The 12,080-nt window shown below is 40.2% G+C and overlaps 1 protein-coding gene across 8 annotated transcripts in view; it reads right to left on the reverse strand.

Annotated features, from left to right (window-relative positions):
- PARK2 (parkin RBR E3 ubiquitin protein ligase) overlaps positions 1 to 12,080 on the reverse strand; it is a 1,245,124-nt gene that overhangs the window by 1,164,289 nt on the left and 68,755 nt on the right. The window lies entirely within an intron of this gene.

Below are 12,080 nucleotides of genomic sequence, written 5' to 3' on the forward strand. Positions count from 1 at the left end.
CTTAATAAACAGAAACTCACATTCTTCCATACTAAAAGAATGTTCTAGTCTTTTAATAAATCCAAACATGATTTTCTAACCAATTCTGTATAATTATTACAAAATCAATTTAACTAATTAAAATGCTATTGATCTTTTATTGAAGTAAATGTAAAAGATGATTTTTTAAAATTTCACAGAAAATGTTTCAAAAATAATAAAAAGATAAAGAAGTTATTATTATATAAATGATTTTGGCCTTCTTACCTAAAGCAAAGTTGTTAGGCCTTAAATAATTGATCTCATTTTTATTGAATGAATACTATCTGACGTCCATTTGGCTAAAAAAGTACAATCAAAGTTGTATTAATTTATGGATATTTTAAAATTTCCTTAATAAACAGAAACTCACTTCAGAAACTTATGGATATTTAAAAATTAAAAGATGCTTACTCCTTGGAAGAAAAGTTATGACCAACCTAGATAGCATATTCAAAAGCAGAGACATTACTTTGCCAACAAAGGTCCGTCTAGTCAAGGCTATGGTTTTTCCAGTGGTCATGTAAGGATGTGAGAATTGGACTGTGAAGAAAGCTGAGCACCGAAGAATTGATGCTTTTGAACTGTGGTGTTGGAGAAACTCTTGAGAGTCCCTTGGACTGCAAGGAGATCCAACCAGTCCATTCTGAAGGAGATCAGCCCTGGGACTTTTTTGGAAGGAATGATGCTAAAGCTGAAACTCCAGTACTTTGGCCATCTCATGCAAAGAGTTGACTCATTGGAAAAGACTCTGATGCTGGGAGGGATTGGGGGCAGGAGGAGAAGGGGACAACAGAGGATGAGATGGCTGGATGGCATCACTGACTCGATGGACGTGAGTCTGAATGAACTCCGGGAGTTGGTGATGGACTGGGAGGCCTGGTGTGCTGCGATTCATGGGGTCGCAAAGAGTCGGACACGACTGAGCGACTGAACTGAACTGAAAAATTTCCTTAGAAAATTGTTATTTAATGGTTGTAATGTGGTGATGGTGGTAGTGGTTTAGTCACTAAGTTGTATCAGACTCTTGCCACCCCAGGGACTGTAGCTCATCAGACTGTCCATGGGATTTCCCAGGCGTGTGTAGGAGTACAGGAGTGGGTAGCCATTCCTTTCTCCAGGGGATCTTCCCAACCCAGGGATCAAACCTGAGTCTCCTGCAGTGCATTCCAACATTTAAAAAGGAAACAGTAGGGACTTTTTTGCCTCCTGAAACTTTACTGAATAGCTTATATATTAAGGCATACAGACATAGTCATATCTTCTTTGAGTATTTACAAAGAAAAAGAATACACAAATTAATACTAATTAGCAAATAAAGAAAGAAATTGAAGTCGCTCAGTCGTGTCCGACTCTTGGCAACCCCATGGACTGTAGTCCACCAGGCTCCTCTGTCCATGGAATTTTTCAGGCAAGAGTACTGGAGTGGGTTGCCATTTCCTTCTCCAGGGGATCTTCCCAACCCAGGGATTGAACCTGGGTCTTCCAAATTGCAGGCAGATGCTTTACCATCTGAACCACCATGGAAGCCCCAATTAGCAAGTAAAGCAAAGCATATTGTCCCTTAGCTTTTATGAATGTTTACATGGAATTTACTCCTAAAGAAAGTTTAGTAGTTACAGCACTGAGAAAATTGTTTTAATTTTATCGTTATAACAGAAAAAGAAAAAAAAATACATATATATATAAAGGAATTACAACAAGCCCCTTTGGAATTCAATCACAAAAAGGATAGATTCAATTACTCGGGAGGTCTTTTGTGCTTTGAGATAGATACAAAGGAAATGAGAGGCAGACTTGGGTCATCATTAAGTTGTAATCCCATATGGCATTTCCTCCTCAAAGCTTATGAGCTGCAAACCAGTAATTACAAACACACATACACTCATAAATGAGAGATAACTATACTGAGTGAAATGTAAACTGACTTTTATTTATTCACTAACAGTAATTTACAATATTAGTGGCATGACACAGTGTACTCCTCAAGGTCCATATATACCAGGAATTCACCTTATAGATAAAAAAAATCCCATTATTAAAAAGCATGTTAGGCTCAATTAATATGAATTCTTCTGGAACAGGAGAGAGTTCAGCATCAACTTATATCATTCTAAATGCTAATCTACACTCAAGCTTAAAAAATATAAAGTAGACTGTACCCTCAGAATAATACCTAGAACACAGGATTCACCAGCAATAGCTACTGTATAAACTTTAACCTATTGGCAATTTTTCAGCTATGAATGTCAGAGTTAACTAAAGAGTAAACAAGAACAGAATTAGGATATAGACAAGCACAATTCATTCTCAGTATTTTTTCAAATTAGTTGATCATGAAATAGCCTATGAACTTTAAGATTTTTATCTAAGACCCTAGGCAGTGACTACCGATGAAATGAAGCTGGCAGACAAGATGAAAAATATTGGTTATTTATGACCTGTGAAGGCTTCCCAGGTGGCTCAACCAGTAAAGCGTCTGCCTGCAATGCAGGAGACCCAGGTTCAATCCCTGGGTCAGGAAGATCCCCTGGAGGAGGAAACGGCAACCCACTCTAGTACTCTTGCCTGGAAAATCCCATGTACTGAGAAGCCTGGTAGGCTACAGTCCATGGGGTCGAAAAGAGTTCATTCACTCACTCACTCATGAACTGTGACCTGATCTTCCCCCAGAAATTCAGATTCCAGTGAATTAACTCATAACCTCATTTTTTTTTCATAACCTCATTTTACATCCCGTTACTTAAGCTAAAAGGTTGAGTGTCATCTATGAACCTCTCCTTCACGTGCCCTCCATATTCAGCATCACGTCTACTGTTTCAGAGACTAAGCTCAGTCTGCTCACTGCACAACAGGCCAGTAAATCCAAGAGACGAGGTGTGGAGGCAAGAAATATGACTTTATTCAGAAAGCCGGCTGGCCGAGAAAACAGCAGACTAATGTCTCAAAATAACCATCTTGTCATGGTCTAAATGCGAGGTTCTTTTATAGAACAGAGACGAGGGAAAACTGAAAAAGTAAAGACCATTATTTTGCAAATATCTCCTAGAATGGCCAACCTCAGGGAAGTGTTAGTCACTTAATTCTGTCTTACCCTTAGCAACCCCATGGACTGTTGCCTTCCAGGCTCCTCTGTCCTTGGGATTTTCCAGGCAAGGATGCAGAAGTGGGTTGTCATTCCCTTCTCCAGGGGATCTTCCCACCCTGGGATCAAACCCAAGGAACCCAAATCATGGTCTCCTGCATTGTATGTAAGTGAAAGTGAAAGAGTTACTCGCTCAGTTGTGTCCTACTCTTTGCAACCCCATGGACTACATGTAGCCCACCAGTCTCCTCTGGCCAGTTCCCTTCTCCAGGGCAACTTCCCAGAGGTCAAACCCTGTAGGTAGGGGATGTATTCATCTCTTTACACAGAGGGGCAGGGTTCCCTGAGGCTGGTCATTAGGGAGGAGATGTGTTAATCTTCTCAGGCAGAGGGGCAGGGTTTCCTGAGGCTGGGGTCATTATGTATGATTATAATAATAAAGGGCTTCCTTTGTGGCTCAGCTAGTAAAGGCTCTGCCTGCAATGTGGGAGACCTGGGTTCAATCCCTGGGCTGGGAAGATCCCCTGGAGAAGGGAAAGGTTACCCACTCTAGTATTCCGGCCTAGAGAATTCCATGGACCCCCACGGGGTTGCAAAGAGTTGGACACAACTGATAATAATAAAAGCAATGTAAAAACAAAGGTTAAAGTCAAAGAAACAGATCCATCAATGAGTAAGAATTTGGCTCTGCCCTGCAACACTACTGAATTGCTTTCTAAATATCAGACCTGACCTGTTAGCACCATCCTCACCACAGCACTCCAGTACAAGTTCCCAAAAGCTTCCTTTCATCCTTACCTGTCCCCTGTAACCACTGCACCCTCACTTCAACCAAGGCATTTGCCCTGGAGAGCACATAATGCCACCACCATCCCCACCCAGCTCTACAATAGTTTACATGCTGCTTCATAGGCATTTATCGCTAATTCAGGTAGCTCAGTGGTAAAGAAACTGCGTTCTATGCAAGAGCAGTTGGAGATATGGGTTTGATTCCTGGGTCTGGAAGACCTCTGGAATAGGAAATGGAAACACACTCTAGTATTCTCACCTGGAAAATGCCATAGACAGAGGAATCTAGCAGGCTACAGTCCATGGAGTTGAAAAGAGTCAGCCAGGAATGATCAACTAAGCACAAAGTCCTTCCATTATCTGGCCCCTTCTGACATGGTCCAACCTCAGGTCATACACCCTTCCTCCCCTTAGCATTCTGGCCACACTGCCTTTTATCAGCCCCAGACATGGATCCCCAGGTATTTCTCCCACCACAAGCTTTGGGCAGGTTCTTTCCACTCTTCTTCTGATACGTGGTGTTGCTGTGCAGTTGCTAGGTCTTGCCTGACTCTTTGCGATCCCCTAGACTGTAGCATGCCAGGCTTCTCCATCCTTCACCATCTCCCGGAGATTGCTCAAATTCATGTCCATTGAGTCGGTGATGCCTTCCAACCATTTCAGCTTCTGTCATCCTCTTCTCCTCCTGCGTTCAATATTTCTCAGCATCAGGGTCTTTTCCAATGAGTTGGCTCTTCCCATCAGGTAGCCAAAGTACTGAAGCTTCAGCTTCAGTATCAGTGTTTCCAATGAATATTCAGGGTTGATTTCCTTTAGGATTGACTGGTTTGATCTCCTTGCTGTCCAAGGGACCCTCAAGAGTCTTTTCCAGCATCACAGTTCAAAAGCAGAAGTTCTTCAGCATTCAGCCTTCTTTATCATTCAGCTCTGACATCTTTACATGACTACTGGAAAAAAACCATACCTTTGACTAGATGGACCTTTGTTGGCAAAGTGATGACTGTGCTTTTTAATATGCTGCCAAGGTGCAAGTGTCTTTTAATTTCATGGTTGCAGTAACTATCCACAGAGATATTGGAGCCCAGGAAAATAAAGTCTGTCACTGTTTCCATTTTGACACCATCTATTTTCCATGAAGTGATGGGACTGGAAGCCATGATCTTCATTTTTTGAATGTTGAGTTTCAAGCCAGCATTTTCACTCTCCTCTTTCACCTTCATCAAAAGGCTCTTTAGTTTCTCTTCACTTTCTGCCATTAGGGTGGTATCATCTGTATATCTGAAGTTGTTGATATTTCTCCCAGCAATCTTGATTCCAGCTTGAGCTTTATGGAGGCTGGCATTTCACATGATGCATTTAAGTTAAACTGATGTATTAAGTTAAATAAGCAGGGTGACGATGTACAGCTTTGACATACTCCTTTCCCAATTTGAAGCCAGTCCATTGAACAGTTAGAAGCCGCTTCTAACTGTTGTCTCTTGTCCTGCATACAGGTTTCTCAAGAGGCACACATCTACATTCCCTTCCTTTTCTTCTTTTTTTTATTGTTAGTTCTGAGGTCAGCTATACTGTCACTTCCTCAGAACTCCTTTCCTCACACTTCCTTATAGACCTTTGTGATACTGCCTACACTTGTCTCGGGTTTACTCCTATTGCTCCTTGGAGACAGGTACTGTATTTCTGACATTCCTGTTCTATCATACCCATAGCACCTGGTACAGTGTCTAGCAATGGAACATGCCTAATAAATACTTTTTGAAAATTAGCAAGAATGCATGAATGAGCAAAAGACTGAATAGATACGATTATCCATAGTTGATTATCACATCCTTGACACAGCCAGTACTATAGAGCAGGGGTCCCCAAACTTTTTGGCACCGGGGACTGGTTTTGTAGAGGACAACTTTTTCACAGATTGGGTGGTGGAGGGGTGGGTATGATTTTGGTGTGGTTCAAGTATGTTGCATTTATTATGAACTTTATTTCTAGTATCATTACATAAGCTCCACCTCCGAACACCAGGCATCAGATAGATCCTGGAGGTTGATGACCCCTGCTATAGAAGATTTCGTTTCTAATTCAACCGAGATTTGTTTGGTGTGCATGGCATTATGTTTATTTGATAGGTATATTTGTTCAGTATTACAAATAAATAATCAAATCTGCTGCAGTAATAATCATACATGGGTGTGATTAAAATCCCCAATCTATACTAACAAAGCTCCTTAAAACCAAATTTGAGTAAATGAGATGGCTGGATGGCATTATGGACTCAAAGGACATGAGTTTGAGCAAACTCCAGGAGCTAGTGAAGGACAGAGAAGCCTGGCATACAGCAGTCCATGGGGTCACAAACAATTGAATGTGACTGAGTGATTCAACAACAACAACAAAAGTTATGTTAATTCTTAATCAACAACTATTTTTATTCCACTCATTTAATTATTCCAACAATTATTAATACTAAATTTTTAGAAAAACACAAGAAGCTAAGCACCATAAGAGTCCTTCTTGGAGTTTTCAGGGCAAAGAATACATGCTTCATCTACTGAAAAAGCATGAAGCTATCCAAATTTTTAGAATTGCATATAGCAAAATTACACAATGATAAATTCCACACAGCAATTTTACTTCTATGAAAAATTTGTTAACTTTAAAAGACTTTAAAGTCAACACTTTGATATTCTCAGAGTCTCTCTGTCATGGGTACAGTTCTCTAGAAGGATAACAAAAGGGAACAGCCACCCAAGGAGCCAGTCTACTGGAGAGGATTGCTAGGAACAATGCAGAGGCTGCCTAAGCAGGAACCAGACAACTCACCTGATGAACCACCAACAAGCACCATTCCACAGAACTCTGGATTTTAAGGGTCTCCTTTTTTCTTTCATTTTTAATAACAACCAACTTTTGCCTTTCAACATTCAGAAAACGAAGATCATGGTATCTGGTCCCATCACTTCATGGGAAATAGATGGGCAAACAGTGGAAACAGACTTTATTTGTCTGACTTTATATGTCAGACTTTATTTTTCTGGGCTCTAAAATCACTGCAGATGGTGACTGCAGCCATGAAATTAAAAGACGCTTACTCCTTGGAAGGAAAGTTATGACCAACCTAGATAGCATATTGAAAAGCAGAGACATTACTTTGCCAACAAAGGTCCGTCTAGTCAAGGCTATGGTTTTTCCTGTGGTCATGTATGGATGTGAGAGTTGGACTGTGAAGAAGGCTGAGCGCCGAAGAATTGATGCTTTTGAATTGTGGTGCTGGAGAAGACTCTTGAGAGTGCCTTGGACTGCAAGGAGATACAACCAGTCCATTCTGAAGGAGATCAGCCCTGGGATTTCTTTGGAGGGAATGATGCTAAAGCTGAAACTCCAGTACTTTGGCCACCTCATGCAAAGAGTTGACTCACTGGAAAAGACTCTGATGCTGGGAGGGATTGGGGGCAGGAGGAGAAGGGGACGACAGAGGATGAGATGGCTGGATGGCATCACTGACTCGATGGACGTGAGTCTGAGTGAACTCCGGGAGTTGGTGATGGACAGGGAGGCCTGGGTGCTGCGATTCATGGGGTCGAGAAGAGTCGGACACGACTGAGCGACTGAACTGAACTGAACCTTTGCCTATGTTGTTTCAACTGACTTGTATATACCATTTCTTCATCAAATAAGAAAAGTGAATGCTAAGACATTATTTCCATTTTGTTTCTTAATTGGTTGTTCTCTAGTTTTGCAAAATAATACATTTAAAGAAATTTCCATATGCTTCACAGTACTAGGAAATATAAGAGTTTCGATTTCATTCAAAGGAGAATTTAAATACAGCTGTCTGAAGTGCTCCAGGAGTTCCTGAGCATTTTTACATTAATGCTCCACATATAAGTCACTTCAAGTCAGAAATAAAGTGGATGCATCACAAATTTATAAAGTCTATTTCATGAAATATGTTATCTACTGTATGTAACAGTTATGATCAAAGCCCCATGAAAGATAATTAATAATCAGCTACTGTTAAAATAAGGGAAGTAGAAACAACTCAAGCACTGAACAGGAAGCCATAAAATACCATTTAGAGTTCCAACTTGGCCATGAACTCATCGTGTGATCTATAATGAAACACTGAGCCCACTTGGACTTTGGTTTTTAAATAAGCAGGTGAAAAGTGTGGGCTGTGGGATATCACAGTCCTTGCAATGTTACTGGTTCTAAAGATATTTGTGATATGGTGTATTTCAGCATTACCTGGATAAGATATCTAAGGATAACATTCTTTAGTGTACAGAGAATGGTAAAGCAAGTTTTATTACTAGTTTCTTAATTGATGCAAAAATGCCCATACTTTCACATTTTCTAATATGGTATTTTTTTAATTCCATTTTTATTAACTTTCTCTTCTCCTAAAAAAACAAAACAAAACAAAACTTTCTTACCTACCAAACTATTAGGATCAAATAATATATCTTATAAAAATATTATGTTACTGGCATGTTACGTTTGAGAATTTAACATGCAGATGAAGACTTCAAAATTATGGCCCTCACAGCAACTGTAACTCAGTCTATTGGACGCAGATATGTAGCATCTTCTTATTAGCAGATATGCAGTAAAATGTATGCCTTAATATATACTGTTTATGCAGTCTACATGAATTATGCTTGCTTTGAGGACTATAAAGTTGGAGTTTTCTCCTCAAAACTTTAATTCTTAGTCATAATTTCACATTAACATAAGGCTGGAGCAACATTTTTGTCAGAGTAGTTCATATATCATCGTATTTCTTTGAAGGAGACACAATAACAAAGTAAAATATATAAAAACAGGAAATTAGAATGTTTTTATTCCAGTCTATATTGAGGCATATGTATATGGTCATGCTTGAAAATTGTCCTAGGGTAGGCACAACATGCTTTCCTAGGGTAGAGAGATAAAACATTGACGTCCTTGCTTAGTATCAATAGTAAGCAATAAACACCATATGAGGTTAAAACTTCAGAATGTGATTTTTTTTTCACTAAAATCCTAAGGGTCTATGTTTTGATTTCTAGGTTATATATATAGTCTATGGCATTCATATAACAGAAATTAGTGCTGCATATACATGTCCCAGGGGGCTTCCCCAGTGGTGCTAGTAGTAAAGAACCTGCCTGTCAATGCAGGAGAAATAAGAGATACGGATTCGATCCCTGAATCAGAAAGATCCCCTGGAAGAGGGCACAGCAACCCACTCCAGTATTCTTGCCTGGGAAATCCCACAGACAGAGGAGCCTGGTGGTCTACAGTCCATAGGGTTGCACAGAGTCAGACACCACTGAAGTGACTTATTAGCACAGCTACATGTTCCAGAGGCCTGACTCCAAACTGTTGTTGTTCAGTCACTTAGTTGCGTCCAGCTCTTTGCAACCCCATGGACTGCAGCTCGTCAGGTTTCCTTGTCCCTCATTCCCTCCCGGAGCTCGCTCAAACTCATGTCCACTGAGTTGGTGATGCATCCAACCATCTCATCCTCTGTCATCCCCCTCTCCTGCCTTCAATCTTTCCCAGCATCAGGGTCAAATGGACCTAGATAATTTGTGAATGCCTGATAGTCCAACTCCTGGCCTGAAATCAGAAGCTCTGTTATTAGCCCATATGAATACAGCAAACAAAAAACAAACAAAATTCTACAGGGTTCTGGAAAGTCAACTATTACAGTAGAATCAATCACACATGTGGCTATAGAGGCAGAGCAATGGAGCAAAGTGTTGAGATTATGGGAAATTGGAAATGCCTTCAGAGAGTAGCTCCTCTAACCAAAAAAATATGTTCAATAAATTATTACTTGTAATTAGTAACAGTACTCTGCTTAATGAACTCCATGATGGTGATGTCATAACCATATCCAAGAACTAATTTCATGTGTTTAGAGAGTTAAGATATGAAAGATATTCAGCCTATTTATGTTATTCACATTTAAATCTAGATTTTGGCATATTCTCTACTATAATTAAACAAATTAAACTCAGTAAATTAAAATGACTGAAAGAAAACATCTGCAAAATACCTATGGCAAAAAAGGCCCCACAACAATGAATGAGGGACTCTCGATATTGTCTGTAGACCTGACCTCTCTCACCATGACTCCTCTCTCCTGTTACAGTTCAATCACCTGTGGCGATGTGGTAAGGTCAAGAGAGCTCTGGGCCCAAGGCAAATGCCGTATTATTAGGTAACACTATCATCTGAGCATTTCGGTTTCTGCCACTCCAAATCTGAAATGACATGTGTTTCTATCTCACATAATTATTGGAAAGAGACGATGCACTTAGTAAAATTCTAGAATTCAGAAAAAAAAATACTAACATAAAATACTATGAGAATAATTCTGAGATTTTGAAGTTACTCACATAAAGAATGCAACATGATGCCAACTCTTGTAACAAAACCAAACACTTGCATGGTACATCACTCTCAAATCCTGCTGAAATTTAACCAGGTGCACTTAAAATTACTACTTTGCACATTGGTTCCATAGAAGGCAATGGCACCCCACTCCAGTACTCTTGCCTGGAAAATCCCATGGACAGAGGAGCCTGGTAGGCTGCAGTCCATGGGGTCGCTGAGTCAGACACGACTGAGCGACTTCACTTTCACTTTTCACTTTCATGCATTAGAGAAGGAAATGGCAACCCACTCCAGTGTTCTTGCCTGGAGAATCCTAGGGACGGGGGAGCCTGGTGGGCTGCCGTCTATGGGGTCGCACAGAGTCAGACTCGACTGAAGCGACTTAGCAGCAGTAGCAGTAGCAGCATACACTACTTACAACACACTATAATGATCTTAATGATTTTTTAGTGGACAGGGACTGTATCTATTCAACTTTCTTCAGTCAAGAGTAGCTCTTATACAAAGGTATTCTTAAGAAAATTCTTGGGAAGAGCCTGTGCTATGCTGTGCTTAAGTCACTCAGTCGTATACAGCTCTTTGCGACCCCAGGGACTGTGGCCCGACAGGTTCCGCCATCCATGGGGATTCCCCAGGCAAGAACACTGGTGGGTTGCCAGTATTCAATCCCAACCCAGGGACTGAACCCAGGTCTCCCGTATTGTAGCCAATGATAGTAATATAATATTTACTTATAATAAAACAAACTGAACATTCAGCACTCATTGCCATGTAAACCTTATACAAGATAACCTTATGATTTGAATGTAAACCTCTACACATTGCATTCTCAGTAAATTGACTGACAATCAGGTATTTAAGATACCAAAATCACATAAAGCACCTGGATTCCAGGTATAGCTCAGGATAAATTGTATTTCAAGGAGCTTAAGAAAAAAAATTAAATAGGTAATTGCACTTAAAAGTTTTTTAAATATTTTAAACAAACACAGGTCTTATCACTTTTTTGATGGAAAACGCAATGACTAGTATATTCTATGGAGACAGGTAGGCAGGTAGATAAATAGAGATGCAAACATATACCTACATATATAGATGCAAAGAACCAAGTTGTAAGAACCTTGAAAATTCTTTAAGTAACATACATGGTTAGTGACTTTAAAAAAGTATAACTTTTTACGGGTTAATAATTTATAATCTCTTACATCTTTATAATATAGTAGGAAGTTAAAGCAGAGAAGGCAACAGCACCCCACTCCAGTACTCTTGGCTGGAAAATCCCATGGATGGAGGAGCCTGGTAGGCTGCAGTCCATGGGGTTGCTGAGAGTCAGACTCGATTGAGCAACTTCACTTTCACTTTTCACTTTCATGCATTGGAGAAGGAAATGGCAACCCACTCCAGTGTTCTTGCCTGGAGAATCCCAGGGACGGGGGAGCCTTGTGGGCTGCCGTCTATGGGGTTGCACAGAGTTGGACACGACTGAAGCAACTTAGCAGCAGCAGCAGCAGGAAGTTAAAGTGTTAAAATATATTCCTTTTTAACTATACTTAAGGAACTAGATCTGATAGAGTGCCTGATGAACTATGGGCGGAGGTTTGTGACACTGTACAGGAGACAGGGATCAAGACCATCCCCATGGAAAAGAAATGCAAAAAAAGCAAAATGGCTGTCTGGGGAGACCTTACAAATAGCTGTGAAAAGAAGAAGAGAAAAGCAAAGGAGAAAAGGAAAGATATAAGCATCTGAATGCAGAGTTCCAAAGAATAGCAAAGAGAGATAAGAAAGCCTTCCTCAGCGATCA

This window comes from Bison bison, unplaced genomic scaffold (genome assembly GCF_000754665.1).
Source record: "Bison bison bison isolate TAMUID 2011002044 unplaced genomic scaffold, Bison_UMD1.0 scf7180017864065, whole genome shotgun sequence".
Taxonomy (NCBI): domain Eukaryota; kingdom Metazoa; phylum Chordata; class Mammalia; order Artiodactyla; family Bovidae; genus Bison; species Bison bison.